Below are 13265 nucleotides of genomic sequence, written 5' to 3' on the forward strand. Positions count from 1 at the left end.
CGACCAGCACTTACCAGCCCGAGAGGCTTGTCTGCTCACCCGCCGGGACAGGTTGGGGCTGGGAGCTGAGGCTCGGGCTTCGGTGGGATCCCAGGGAGAGGACTGGGGTTGGCTGCGTGAACACAGCCTGAAGGGCCTAGTGCACCACGGCTAGCCGGGAGGGAGTCTGGGAAAAAGTCTGGACCTGCCTAAGAGGCAAGAGACCATTGTTTTGGGGTGCCCAAGGAGAGGCGATTCAGAGCACCGCCTAAATGAGCTCCAGGGTCGGGCACGAGCCTCAGCTATCAGCACAGACCCCAGAGACGGGCATGAGACGCTAAGGCCGCTGCTGCCGCCACCAAGAAGCCCGTGTGCGAGCACAGGTCACTATCAACACCTCCCCTCCCGGTAGCCTGTGCAGCCTGCCTCTGCCAGGGTCCCGTGATCAAGGGATAATTTCCCCGGGAGAACACAGGGCGCACCTCAGGCTGGTGCAATGTCATGCCGGCCTCTGCCGCCGCAGGCTCGCCCTGCATCCGTGCCCCTCCCGCCCCCTAGCCTGAGTGAGCCAGAGCCCCCGACTCAGCTGCTTCTTTAACCCCGTCCTGTCTCGGTAAAGAACAGACTCCCTCAGGTGACCTACACGCCAAGGTGGGGCCAAATCCAAAGCTGAACCCAAGGAGCTGTGCGAACGAAGAAGAGAAAGGGAAATTTCTCCCAGCAGCCTCAGGAGCAGCGGATTAAATCTCCACAATCAACTTGATGTACCCTGCATCTGTGGAATACCTGAATAGACAACAAAGCATTCCAAAATCGAGGCAGTGGACTTTGTGTGATTTTGTCTGTATAGCTTTTCTTTTACCATTTGTCCTAGGGTTCTGTCTGTCCGTTTTTTGTTTTTTTTTTCCTTAGTGTAGTTTTTAGCACTTCTTATCATTGGTGAATTTATTTTTTGCTTTGGTTGCTCTCTTCTTTCTTTCTTTCCTTTTTACTTTTTTATTTTTAATAATTTAAAAAAATTTTTTTAAACTTTCTTTTCTTTCTTTCTTTCTTTCTTTCTTTCTTTCTTTCTTTCTTTCTTTCTTTCTTTCTTTCTTTCTTTCTTTCTTTCTTTTCTTCAGAGCCGTGTAGCTGACAGGGTCTTGGTGCTCTGGCCAGTGTCAGGCCTGTGCCTCTGAGGTGGGAGAGCCGAGTTCAGGACATTGGTCCACCAGAGACCTCCCAGCTGCATGTAATATCAAACAGCGAAAGCTCTCCCAGAGATCTCCATCTCAATGCTAAGACCCAGATCTGCTCAACGACCAGCAAGCTACAGTGCTGTACACCCTATGCCAAACAACTAGCAAGACAGGAACACAACCTCACCAATCAGCAGGGAGGCTGCCTAAAATCATAATAAGGTCACAGACACCAAAAACACACTGCCAGACGCAGTCCTGCCCACCAGAAAGACAAGATCCAGTCTCATCCACTGTAAAACAGGCACCAGTCCCCTCCACCAGGAAGCCTACACAACCCACTGAACCAACCTTAGGCACTAGGGGCAGACACCAAAAACAATGGGAACTATGAACCTGCAGCCTGCAAAAAGGAGACCCCAAACACAGTAAGTTAAGCAAATGAGAAGACAGAGAAACACACAGCAGATGAAGGAGCAAGGTAAAAACCCACCAGACTAAACAAATGAAGAGGAAATAGTCAGTCTACCTGAAAAAGAATTCAGAGTAATGATAGTAAAGACAAAAAAGAATGAAAAGAATTGAGGACAGTTTCAGAGACCTCTGGGACAACATTAAGCACACCAACATTCGAATTACACAGGTCCCAGAAGAAGAAGAGAAACAGAAAGGGACTGAGAAAATATTTGAAGAGATTATAGTTGAAAACTTCTCTAATATGGGAAAGAAAATACTCAGTCAAGTCCAGGAAACACAGAGAGTCCCATACAGGATAAATCCAAGGAGAAACACACCAAGACACATATTAATCAAACCATCAAAAATTAAAAACAAAGAAAATATATTAAAAGCAACAAGGGAAAAACAAAAAATAACATACAAGGGAATCCCCATAAGGTTAACAGCCTATCTTTCAGCAGAAAATTGGCAAACCAGAAGGGAGTGGCAGACATATTTAAAGTGGTGAAAGGGAAAAACTACAACAAAGATTACTCTACCCAGCAGGGATCTCATTCAGATTCAATGGATAAATTAAAACCTTTACAGACAAGCAAAAGCTAAGAGAATTTAGCACCAGCAAACCAGCTCTACAACAAATGCTAAAGGAACTTCTCTAAGCAGGAAACACAAGAGAAGGAAAAGATCTACACGAACAAAGCCAAAACGATTAAGAAAATGGTAATAGTAACACACATATCAATAACTAGCTTAAATGTAAATGGATTAAATGCTCCAACCAAAAGACATAGAGTAGCTGAATAGATACAAAAACAAGACCCATATATATGCTGTCTACAAGAGACCCACTTCAGACCTAAGGATACATACAGACTGAAAGTGAGGGGATGGAAAAAGATATTCCATGCAAATGGAAAACAGAAGAAAGCTGGAGTAGCAATTCTCATATCAGACAAAATAGACTTTCACCTCAATACATAAGGCAAATGCTAACAGCCATAAAAGGGGAAATCGACAGTAACACAATCATAGTAGGGGAATTTTACACCTCACTTTCACCAATAGACAGATCATCCAAAATGAATATAAGGAAACACAAGCTTTAAATGATATATTAAACAAGATGGACTTAAGTGATATTTATAGGACATTCCCTCCAAAAACAACAGAATATACTTTCTTCTCAAGTGCTCATGGAACATTCTCCAGGAGAGATCATATCTTGGGTCACAAATCAAGCCTTGGTAAATTGAAGAAAATTGAAATTGTATTAAGTATCTTTTCCGACCACAACACTATGAGACTAGATATCAATTACAGGAAAAAAATCTGTAAAAACTACAAACACATGGAGGCTAAACAATACACTACTTAATAACCAAGAGATCACTGAAGAAATCAAAGGGGAAATCAATAAATAAGGAAACACAAGCTTTAAATGATACATTACACAAGATGGACTTAATTGATATTTATAGGACATTCCATCCAAAAACAACAGAATACACATTTTTCTCAAGTGCTCATGGAACATTCTCCAGGATAGATCATATATTGGGTCACAAATCTAGCCTTGGCAAATTTAAGAAAATTGAAATCATATCAAGTATCTTTTCTGACCACAACGCTATGAGACTAGATATCAATTACAGGAAAAGATCTGTAAAAAATACAAACACATGGAGGCTAAACAATACACTACTTAATAACGAAGTGATCACTGAAGAAATCAAAGAGGAAATCAAAAAATACTTAGAAACAAATGACAATGGAGACACGACGACCCAAAACCTATGGGATGCAGCAAAAGCAGTTCTAAGAGGGAAGTTTATAGCAATACAATCCTACCTTAAGAAACAAGAAACATCTCAAATAAACAACCTAAACTTACACCTAAAACAATTAGAGAAAGAAGAACAAACAAAACCCAAAGTTAGTAGAAAGAAAGAAACCATAAAGATCAGATCAGAAATAAATGAAAAAGAAATGAAGGAAATAATAGCAAAGATCAATAAAACTAAAAGCTGGTTCTTTGAGAAGATAAACAAAATTGATAAACCATTAGCCAGACTCATCAAGAAAAAAAGAGAGAAGATTCAAATCAATAGAATTAGAAATGAAAAAGAAGAAGTAACAACTGACACTGCAGAAATACAAAGGATCATGAGAGATTACTACAAGCAACTCTATGTCAATAAAATGGACAACTGAGAAGAAATGGACAAATTCTTAGAAAAGCACAACCTTCCGAGACTGAACCAGGAAGAAACAGAAAATATAAACAGACCAATCACAAGCACTGAAATTGAAACTGTGATTTAAAATCTTCCAACAAGCAAAAGCTCAAGACCAGATGGCTTCACAGGCGAATTCTATTAAACATTTGGAGAAGAGCTAACACCTATCCTTCTCCAACTCTTCCAAAATACAGCAGAGGGAGGAACACTCCCAAACTCATTCTATGAGGCCACCATCACCCTGATACGAAAACCAAACAAAGATGTCACAAAGAAAGAAAACTACAGGCCAATATCACTGATGAACATAGATGCAAAAATCCTCCACAAAATACTAGCAAACAGAATCCAGCAGCACATAAAAAGGATCATACACCATGATCAAGTGGGTTTTATCCCAGAAATACAAGGATTCTTCAATATATGCAAATCAATCAATGTGATACACCGTATTAACAAATTGAAGAATAAAAAGCATATGATCATCTCAGTAGATGCAGAAAAAGCTTTTGACAAAATTCAACACCCATTCATGATAAAAACCCTGCAAAAAGTAGGCATAGAGGGAACTTACCTCAACATAATAAAGGCCATAGATGACAAACCCACAGCCAACATCATTCTCAATGGTGAAAACCCGAAACCATTTCCTCTAAGATCAGGAAAAACACAAGAATGTCCACTCCCACCACTATTATTCAGCATAGAATGGTGAAAACCTGAAACCATTTCCTCTAAGATCAGGAAAAACACAAGAATGTCCACTCCCACCACTATTATTCAGCATAGTTTGGGAAGTCCTAACCATGGCAAACAGAGAAGAAAAAGAAATAAAAGGAATCCAAATCGGAAAAGAAGAAGTAAAATAGTTACTGTTTGCAGATGACATGATACTATACATAGAGAATCCTAAAGATGCCACCAGAAAACTCCTAGAGCTAATCAATGAATTTGGTAAAGTAGCAGGATACAAAATTAATGCACAGAAATCTCTTGCATTCCTATACACTAATGCTGAAAAATCTGAAAGAGAAATTAAGGAACACTCCCCATTTACCACTGCAACAAAAAGAATAAAATACCTAGGAATAAGCCTACCTAAGGAGACAAAAGACCTGTATGCAGAAAACTATAAGAAACTGTTGAAAGAAATTAAGGATGATACAAACAGTTGGAGAGATATATCATGTTCTTGGATTGGAAGAATCAACATTGTGAAAATGACTATACTAGCCAAAGCAATCTACAGTTTCAATGCAATCCCTATCAAACTACCAATGGCATTTTCCACAGAACTAGAACAAAAAATTTCACAACATGTATGAATACACAAAAGACCCTGAATTGCCAAAGCAATCATGAGAAAGAAAAATGGAGCTGGAGGAATCAGGCTCCTGGACTTGAGACTGTACTACAAAGTTACAGTAATCAAGACAGTATGGTACTGGCACAAAATCAGAAATATAGATCAGTGGAACAGTATAGAAAGTCCAGAGATAAACCCATACACATATGGTCACCTTATTTTTGATAAAGGAGGCAATAACATACAGTAGAGAAAAGACAGCCTCTTCAGTAAGTGCTGCTGGGCAAACTGGACAGCTACATGTAAAAGAATGAAATTAGAACCCTCTCTAACACCATACACAAACAGCCACTATGGAGAACAGTATAGAGGTTCCTTAAAAAACTAAAAATAGAACTACCATACATCCCAGCAATCCCCCTACTGGGCATATACCCTGAGAAAACCACAATTCTAAGAGTCATGTACCACAATGTTCATTGCAGCTCTATTTACAATAGCCAGGACATGGAAGCAACCTAAGTGTCCATCAACAGATGAATGGATTAAGAAGATGTGGCACATATATACAAAGGAATATTACTCAGCCATAATAAGAAATGAAATTGAGTTATTTGTATTGAGGTGGATGGACCTGTAGTCTGTCACACAGAGTGAAGTCAGAAAGAGAAAAACAAATACCGCATGCTAACACATATATATGGAAGCTAAAAAAAAAATGGTTCTGAAGAATCTAGGGGCAGGACAGGAATAAAGACGCAGATGTAGAGAATAGACTTGAGGACACGGGGAGGGGGAAGGGGAAGCTGGGACGTAGTGAGAGAGTGGCATGGACATATATACACTACCAAACGTAAAATAGATAGCTAGTGGGAAGCAGCCGCATAGCACAGGGAGATCAGGTCGGTGCTTTGTGACCACCTAGAGGGGTGGGATAGGGAGGGAGGGAGGGAGGGAGATGCAAGAGGGAAGAGATATGGGAACATAAGTATATGTATAACTGATTCACTTTGTTATAGAGCAGAAACTAACACACCATTGTAAAGCAATTATAGTCCAATAAAGATGTTAAAAAAAAAAGAATACTAAATTTTGGAGATATTGATTATAAAAGTGAACTAAAAGATAATAGGTATTTAACTTTAAAGTAAAATTTTATACATAAATCAAGTATAATATTTATATTTCAAGGATAAATAATTTTAGTAAAAATTCATTGATAAACTAATATTTGCAAATGATCAAAATAATCTTAATCCAGAAAACTGACTGGAAATATTACCCTAATTCATAAAAAAAAATAAAAGTTGCTCAGAAATATTACACTGATTTGAGGAGACATCTAAAATGATACTGGTAATCAACTCCAAATTAGTTATGTAAGTGACCTATTTCTTGGTCCTGAAGTCTTCTTGTAAGCTGCTCAATGAACAGAGAATGGCTTTGGATTTCTACATGAATAACCTGCCAGGCGCAGTTGTTATACTTTTGGGCTTGCAAATAGTTGTGGATTCATCGGAAGTAATTCTTTATTCCAAGTCTGATATCCTCCCTTTGTGAGAATGATTGGCCGTCCTGCCCGATTTTCTGCTCCAGACACACCCCTGTCTTCTCCATTTGCTGATAAAGTCCACTTAGGAGTCTCTCTAAACTGCTTTCATTCCAAGATTGGGAGACATTCAGGTTGAAAGTGTTGAAGATCTGCTACAGCATTTCTCTGATGGTAGTGAAAGCACTTTCCTTTGTAAACTGGTCAATTTTTGAAACCTGGAAGAATCCAAAGTTGCTCCTGTCCTTTAGACATCTCAGAGGAAATTTTCCTCCTAGGTTTTCTAAATGTTGTAAAATCTTCCAGTTGCTCCTCCTTCAAAAGTGACAGTCCAGAAAGCAGTCAGTAGGGGATAGAAGTAGCACCAAGGACAAATATGGCAAGCTCCACCTGGTCATCATGGGCCCCTTTACTATGTACTCCTTCCTCGTAGAGAGCTTGGCTGTGAATCACTTTTGACTGCATAGATTCAACATCTCTGAATTTGTATATCTGTGGGAACTTTTGTTTTGCATGACATTTCAGGGTCCCCCTACTTTCTCATGGTCTCTTCCGATTTTTGTTTACTATTTTTCAATAATATACAAAACTCTGTAGCATCATTGGACAGTGATACACATGTTCTATTTTAGAATCATGATAAATATAAACTATCTGCTATGAAAGACCAACAATCAGTTAAGTGAAAACAAAACTGAATGTCTTTGTCTTAGTTTAATTATTCTATGCATAGCCTATCATGGCTTTCCTTCCTCGAGTTATGCTGCTTGTCCTTGTTCCAATCAAGATGACTGTCTCTGGGTGAAATGCTTGTTTAGATACAGTATTTGGTATGGTTTTCAAGACTTTGTTTTAGCTAATTGTGCTTTATCACAAACTTGCACTCTGAAGTTCTTCTAAGGTGATTATGTACATTGAGGTTTTGGTTAGTTTTTTCCGAGCAAAATCAGAATTGTGGAATGTGTGAAATTTGTCTTTGTTCTCCTATCTCCCCATTTAGCTGTGCTCATGTCATTTCTACTCACAGTATTCCTCTTTTCCTCCCTCAGCAGTAAAGCAGAATGATGGAGAGTGCCAGTGCTGAAGCCAGGCTGCCTTGGTTTGGATCAGATGTACCCCCTACAAACTTAAACAGCTAATTAACTGCCTGGGCCTCAGTTCTTTGCTTATTCACATACAGGGCTTAGGTCAGTGGCCAGCAACTGTCGGTATTCAGTGAATCTTAGCTGCTTGTGATTATTAAGCTCTATCATACCGGCCTGCTCTCCACTGGCTGCCATGATTCCTTGTGTGCTGTGAACTAATGAAGACTCAAGATGCTAACAGTCTCCACTCTTCCTCCTAATTTTATTGAAGATTAACCATGTGTAGGGATCTGTGTTAAATACTAGGCATACAGACACAACAAAGAAAAGGAGCTAGGACCCCTGCCTTCAAGATGCTCACATCTTGACCAAGAAGTGGGCAAGGACCTCTAGTAACATGATAAGAGCCATTAAGTATAATATAGTGTGAAGAGTTATCTAGAAGGACTGAGTCATCCCTCTGGGAATTGGGAAGGTAGTGAAGAGCCAGGGACATCCTCAGAGAGTAGTTGGTCTTGCAGGAGGTAAGTTGGAGAATGCTGTCCAGGTGGAGAGAACATTCTTGTCAAAGACATGGAATGGTCCACATTGGAAAGGCATGGAGAGGTCCACAGGTTAAAGTGAGGGTGAACTGTGCTCAGTGACTGGATATAAGAGCAGAAATAATTGCTTAAAGGCGGAAAACCCTTCTGGTGAATGACTAGTGAAACCAGTCAAGATATAGTTTTAAAATTCTTCTTTGAGACATTTTGCTTTGAATTTATTTAACTGGGACAGATTATAGTGTGAAAACACTGTGAACACCAACAATTGATGAATGAGTAACATTACTAGGAGTGAGTCATAAAGGGACAGCGGGGTGGGGCAGGGCTAATGTTTATGGAGAACCAATTATGTGCAGGCCCTGTGCTAAATGGTGCACTACTGTGTGTAAGGCAGACCAGAATGTTTTGAAGGAGAAAGCCAATTATGATGGGAACAATTAAAGGGAATAGAATAAAACAAACTATTCTATATGTTTGCATAGTATTTTCATATACATTATCTTATTACAGACTCAATGTGGGGTAATTATATGATCCTCATTTTATGGGTAAGAAAAGCAAATCTCAGAAAGGTTAAATGTACCAAGCATCACTAACTAGTGGAGGCAATGTTATTGGGTGAAGGAGATGCAAGATTAGGGGGACTGTGCTCTAAACTGGAGATGACAAAAAAATTTCATGCCAAATCGATTGGTCTTAGTCTTCTGGAGTTAGAAGGATCCTGAGGCTTCATCTGGGCTGAATGGTGAGAGTACTGTAATCAGCTAGCAATGGCTGCCGTGAGATGGGGGGAAGGTGAGTTGCCATCCCTTGTAAATTTTATGATACCTTAGGTATGTGTCTTACTTGCTCGAGCATGAGTGAAGCAGGATTTAAGTGTGGGGTGGATGAAGGGAGATTAAACAAGAAAGGTGACCACAAGCTATAAAGGAGGCTGGAAAAATGATATAGTGATTTCTCTAAGTTAATACTGTTTTTATAACCTGACATTGTAAATATATTTTTGAAACAAAAACACCACTTTTTTCTTCTTCCTTCCTTCCTTCCTTCCTTCCCCCTTCCTTCCTTCCTTCCTCCTTCCTCTCTCTCTCCTTTCTTTCTTTTCTTTCTTTCTTTCTTTCTTTCTTTCTTCCTAGGCATGGACAGATAAAATAATTTGTAAGGCTGAAAATTCAGGGGTAGTGATTTGCAATCAAACTTCTAATTGTGGTCTTGGGGACATAGAAGGTTCATCTTTACGGAAGAGGAGCCCAAGTAAGTGAGATGGCCATATCTTTCAAGTGGTTGTGAGAGGCCACAAATGTAAACAGAAAACCTTTACCTCAAATATAAAATGACCTCAGGATCCTAAACTAAGCAGTCCTAACTGCAGGGCAAGTCAGCACCTGCTTCACCATGAATGAAAGGGGAACTTCCATCTCTTTGTATTTTTACTGTCTACCCTCCACATTAATGTGGTACGTGTGCCTGCCTTTGCTTAGCTAGCAGTGGAAAACCACTTCCCCTCTCTGTGGCCTTGAAAATGACGACCACATGTTGTTCCAGTCTTTTCTTTCAGTTTTATTTTTCAGGTCTTAACTGATGATTGCCTTCTGGGTTTCCGTGATGGTAAGGGAATGTTTTCAATTGAAACAAGAGTTCCTGCCAAAACGAAAGAACATGAAAACATGATTCTTCATCACATATTTGGTAAATCCCCTGCTCTCCATTTGAAAATCAGAATTTGGGAGTTAAATTACAAGAGCACTTTCAAGTGCTGCTTTCTTAAAAAAACTGTCTATCTAAAATCACAGACAATCTTTGTATGAGCCTGAGTATTAAGACTGTTTAAATGCAATTTATTGAGGAAGACTTTTGAATGGAACCATTTCTTTCTCCATTAAAGAATGTACTGAAATAAACACTGTAATTAAATCATCGTTAAACTAACTATTATGAAATGAGCTGATTTCATTAGAGCATTCTAAGTTGTGGTTGCTGGTACACATTTTATTTATTTTTTATTTTTTTATTTTTTTGCGGTACGCGGGCCTCTCACTGTTGTGGCCTCTCCCGTTGCAGAGCACAGGCTCCGGACGCGCAGGCTCAGCGGCCATGGCTCACGGGCCCAGCCGCTCCGCGGCATGTGGGATCTTCCCGGACCGGGGCACGAACCCGTGTCCCCTGCATCGGCAGGCGAACTCTCAACCACGGGCCACCAGGGAAGCCCTCTTTTTCATATTCTTTTCCATTATGGTTTATTACAGGATATTGAATATAGTTCCCTGTGCTATTCAGTAGGACCTTGTTGTTTATCTATCTTGTATATAGTAGCTTGTATCTGCTAATCCCAAACTCCTAATTTATCCCTCTCTCTGCTTTCCCCTTTGGTAACCACAAGTTTGTTTTCTATGTCTGTGAGTCTGTTTCTGTTTCATAAAGAAGTTCATTCGTCTCATATTTTAGACTCCACATATAAGTGATATCATATCATTAGCCCATTTTTAAATTGATGAAGCTGAACCTCAGAGAGATTAAGAAATTTTTCCAAAGTCACATAATTTATGTGCTGACATAAATATAAGGATTTTTATATAGATATCCTTATATTTATTTTAATCCAGACCTTTTGCTTTAAACCTATTAAAAAACAGCACGAAAAGTCCTTTACATTCTATTATAATTTTAAAGCGATGTGGAAACCAGATAAAATGGGAAATCTTTGAGTGATAGAATTAAAATTCATAGGCTCAAGCTGCTTCTGTTTGGTTCACCAGATAGGGAACCTAGTCATGGGTGTCAAGAAGGACTCATCTCGGGTTTCCCTGGTGGCGCAGTGGTTGAGAGTCCGCCTGCCAACGCAGGGGACACGGGTTCGAGCCCTGGTCTGGGAAGATCCCACATGCCACGGAGCAACTAGGCCCGTGAGCCACAGCTACTGAGCCTGCGCGTCTGGAGCCTGTGCTCCGCAACAAGAGAGGCCGCGACAGTGAGAAGCCCGTGCACCGCGATGAAGAGTGGCCCCCACTTGCCGCAACTAGAGAAAGCCCTTGCACAGAAACGAAAAACCAACACAGCCAAAAATAAATTAATAAATAAATTAATTAATTTTTTAAAAAAAAAGACTCATCTCCATTCTCTGCACTTCAGCCACTCTCTCACAGCTCTGTGACTATGGTTATTATCTTGCCTTCTAGCTGTCTTCTCCAATGAGACTGAGCTCCCCGAGGGCAGGCACAGTGTCTTGAATGTCTTGCATATGACAAGCTGTCCAATTCACATGTATAGAATGAATAGTGAATAAAGAAATGTGCAGGAAGTTAAGGATGCTCAGTTGTCCCTCATAGGAATGTGTATTAAATACAGTCCCCATCTCCCTGTTAAGAAATGAAGAATTACTAAATAATACCATTGTCTGAGCCTATTAAAGTTTTGCATATCTTTAAATCTTGCCTTTGCTACTTATTAACCACTTGACTTAAACTATTAAAGTTTTTAGTACTCAGATGTCTAATCTGCTCTATGGCAAGCCTATTTTTTGGAATTAAAATGCTGTATTGAGAAAGATGTGATATATGCAGAGGGTATTAAAACTAGACGGTTAGTTATTTTGGCCAGGAGGGAAATAATATTACAACTAGTTAAGGATCATTGTTTTGGAGCACCTGCAAACCTTGTTACTGCATGATCAGACCTGGGGAAAAATCTACGAAAATATATTTTCTCCTATTTTGGTCAGTGAATGGTGGGCAAGGTCACTGATAGGCCATCCTCTATTGGAGGCAAAATGTGTTTCACACACAACCAGGTAGGTTACCACTCAGTATCACAGCCAGGTGCATTTGGACAATGGGTTCCACCAGGGCAGTGTTCTCCAAGTTGATCAATGACAGCAATTTATTAAGATCAACAAATCAGAGTTGCAAATTGTTCTCCCACTGCTTCCCTCCACTATTATTTTCTCTGAGTTATTACCATTTATCACTTTCAGCAAATCAAAAGGAAAAAAAAGGAAGAAGAAAAAATCAGGAGAGTTTTTAGACTTGTTGATGAAAAATGTGTTACTGATGAGTGAGATGATGTCTCCTTGGAAGTTATCACAGCTTAATAGTCCATCACACTTGCTCAGAACCTTCCAAAGGGTTTTTGGTACTGTCTCAGTGTCTCTCAATCACTCAGCCTGTGGGCTGCCTGTGTTTTTCTATTCCCAAGTGATGATCAGAGAGGGAAGTAAGACAGAAGAGGGAAGACAGGTTCATTAGGAACTGGTAACAGCTCTCTGTGACAAGACATCTAAAAATGGAATGCTGTCCCCATCATCTTTTTCATTGTGGTGTTTATTTGCTTGAGCTACCAGGGAATGGGAAGTGAGAGTCAGACTAAAAGTCCAGTGTGGGGCACCAAACCTAAAGCGATTTCCAGCGGGAGGCTGGTTTCAGGCAGCAATGTCTGTGAAACTGTATGATGAAAGACAGAAACTTTATTGCACATTGAGTCAGAATATGACGTGTCCAGTCCATTTTTTTCTTTCTAAAAATACATTTGAGAGAGCCATGGCTTCATGCTAAGTTCTGTCTTTTTGGCCAATCAACCATGCTGTTGTTTTTACTGACATAGAAGAGAGTAACTGAGCTATCTGGGATTTTGTGCAAATTTTATGAAATTCTACTTTGGCATAAAGATTGCAGTGCTTTGTAATAAAAGCTCCCATATTTCGGCAAGGGAAGACAGATGGTAATTGTCTGTAAAGAGAAAAAAACCACCTTCCATATTTAAGCTCTTACTCGTGCCCAAAAAGTCCTGCACAGATAGCGACGCAGAATGAAATTGTCCACCACCGCCCCTTCACACATGCCTCCCCAAGACAACTGACCCTGCGGTGAAACCAAGGGTTTAGGATGAAGCAATTTAAAACTGGAACCTCCTTTGTTGATCATCATAGAAAGCA

The sequence above is a fragment of the Physeter macrocephalus genome, chromosome 9 (genome assembly GCF_002837175.3).
Source record: "Physeter macrocephalus isolate SW-GA chromosome 9, ASM283717v5, whole genome shotgun sequence".
Classification (NCBI taxonomy): Eukaryota; Metazoa; Chordata; class Mammalia; order Artiodactyla; family Physeteridae; genus Physeter; species Physeter macrocephalus.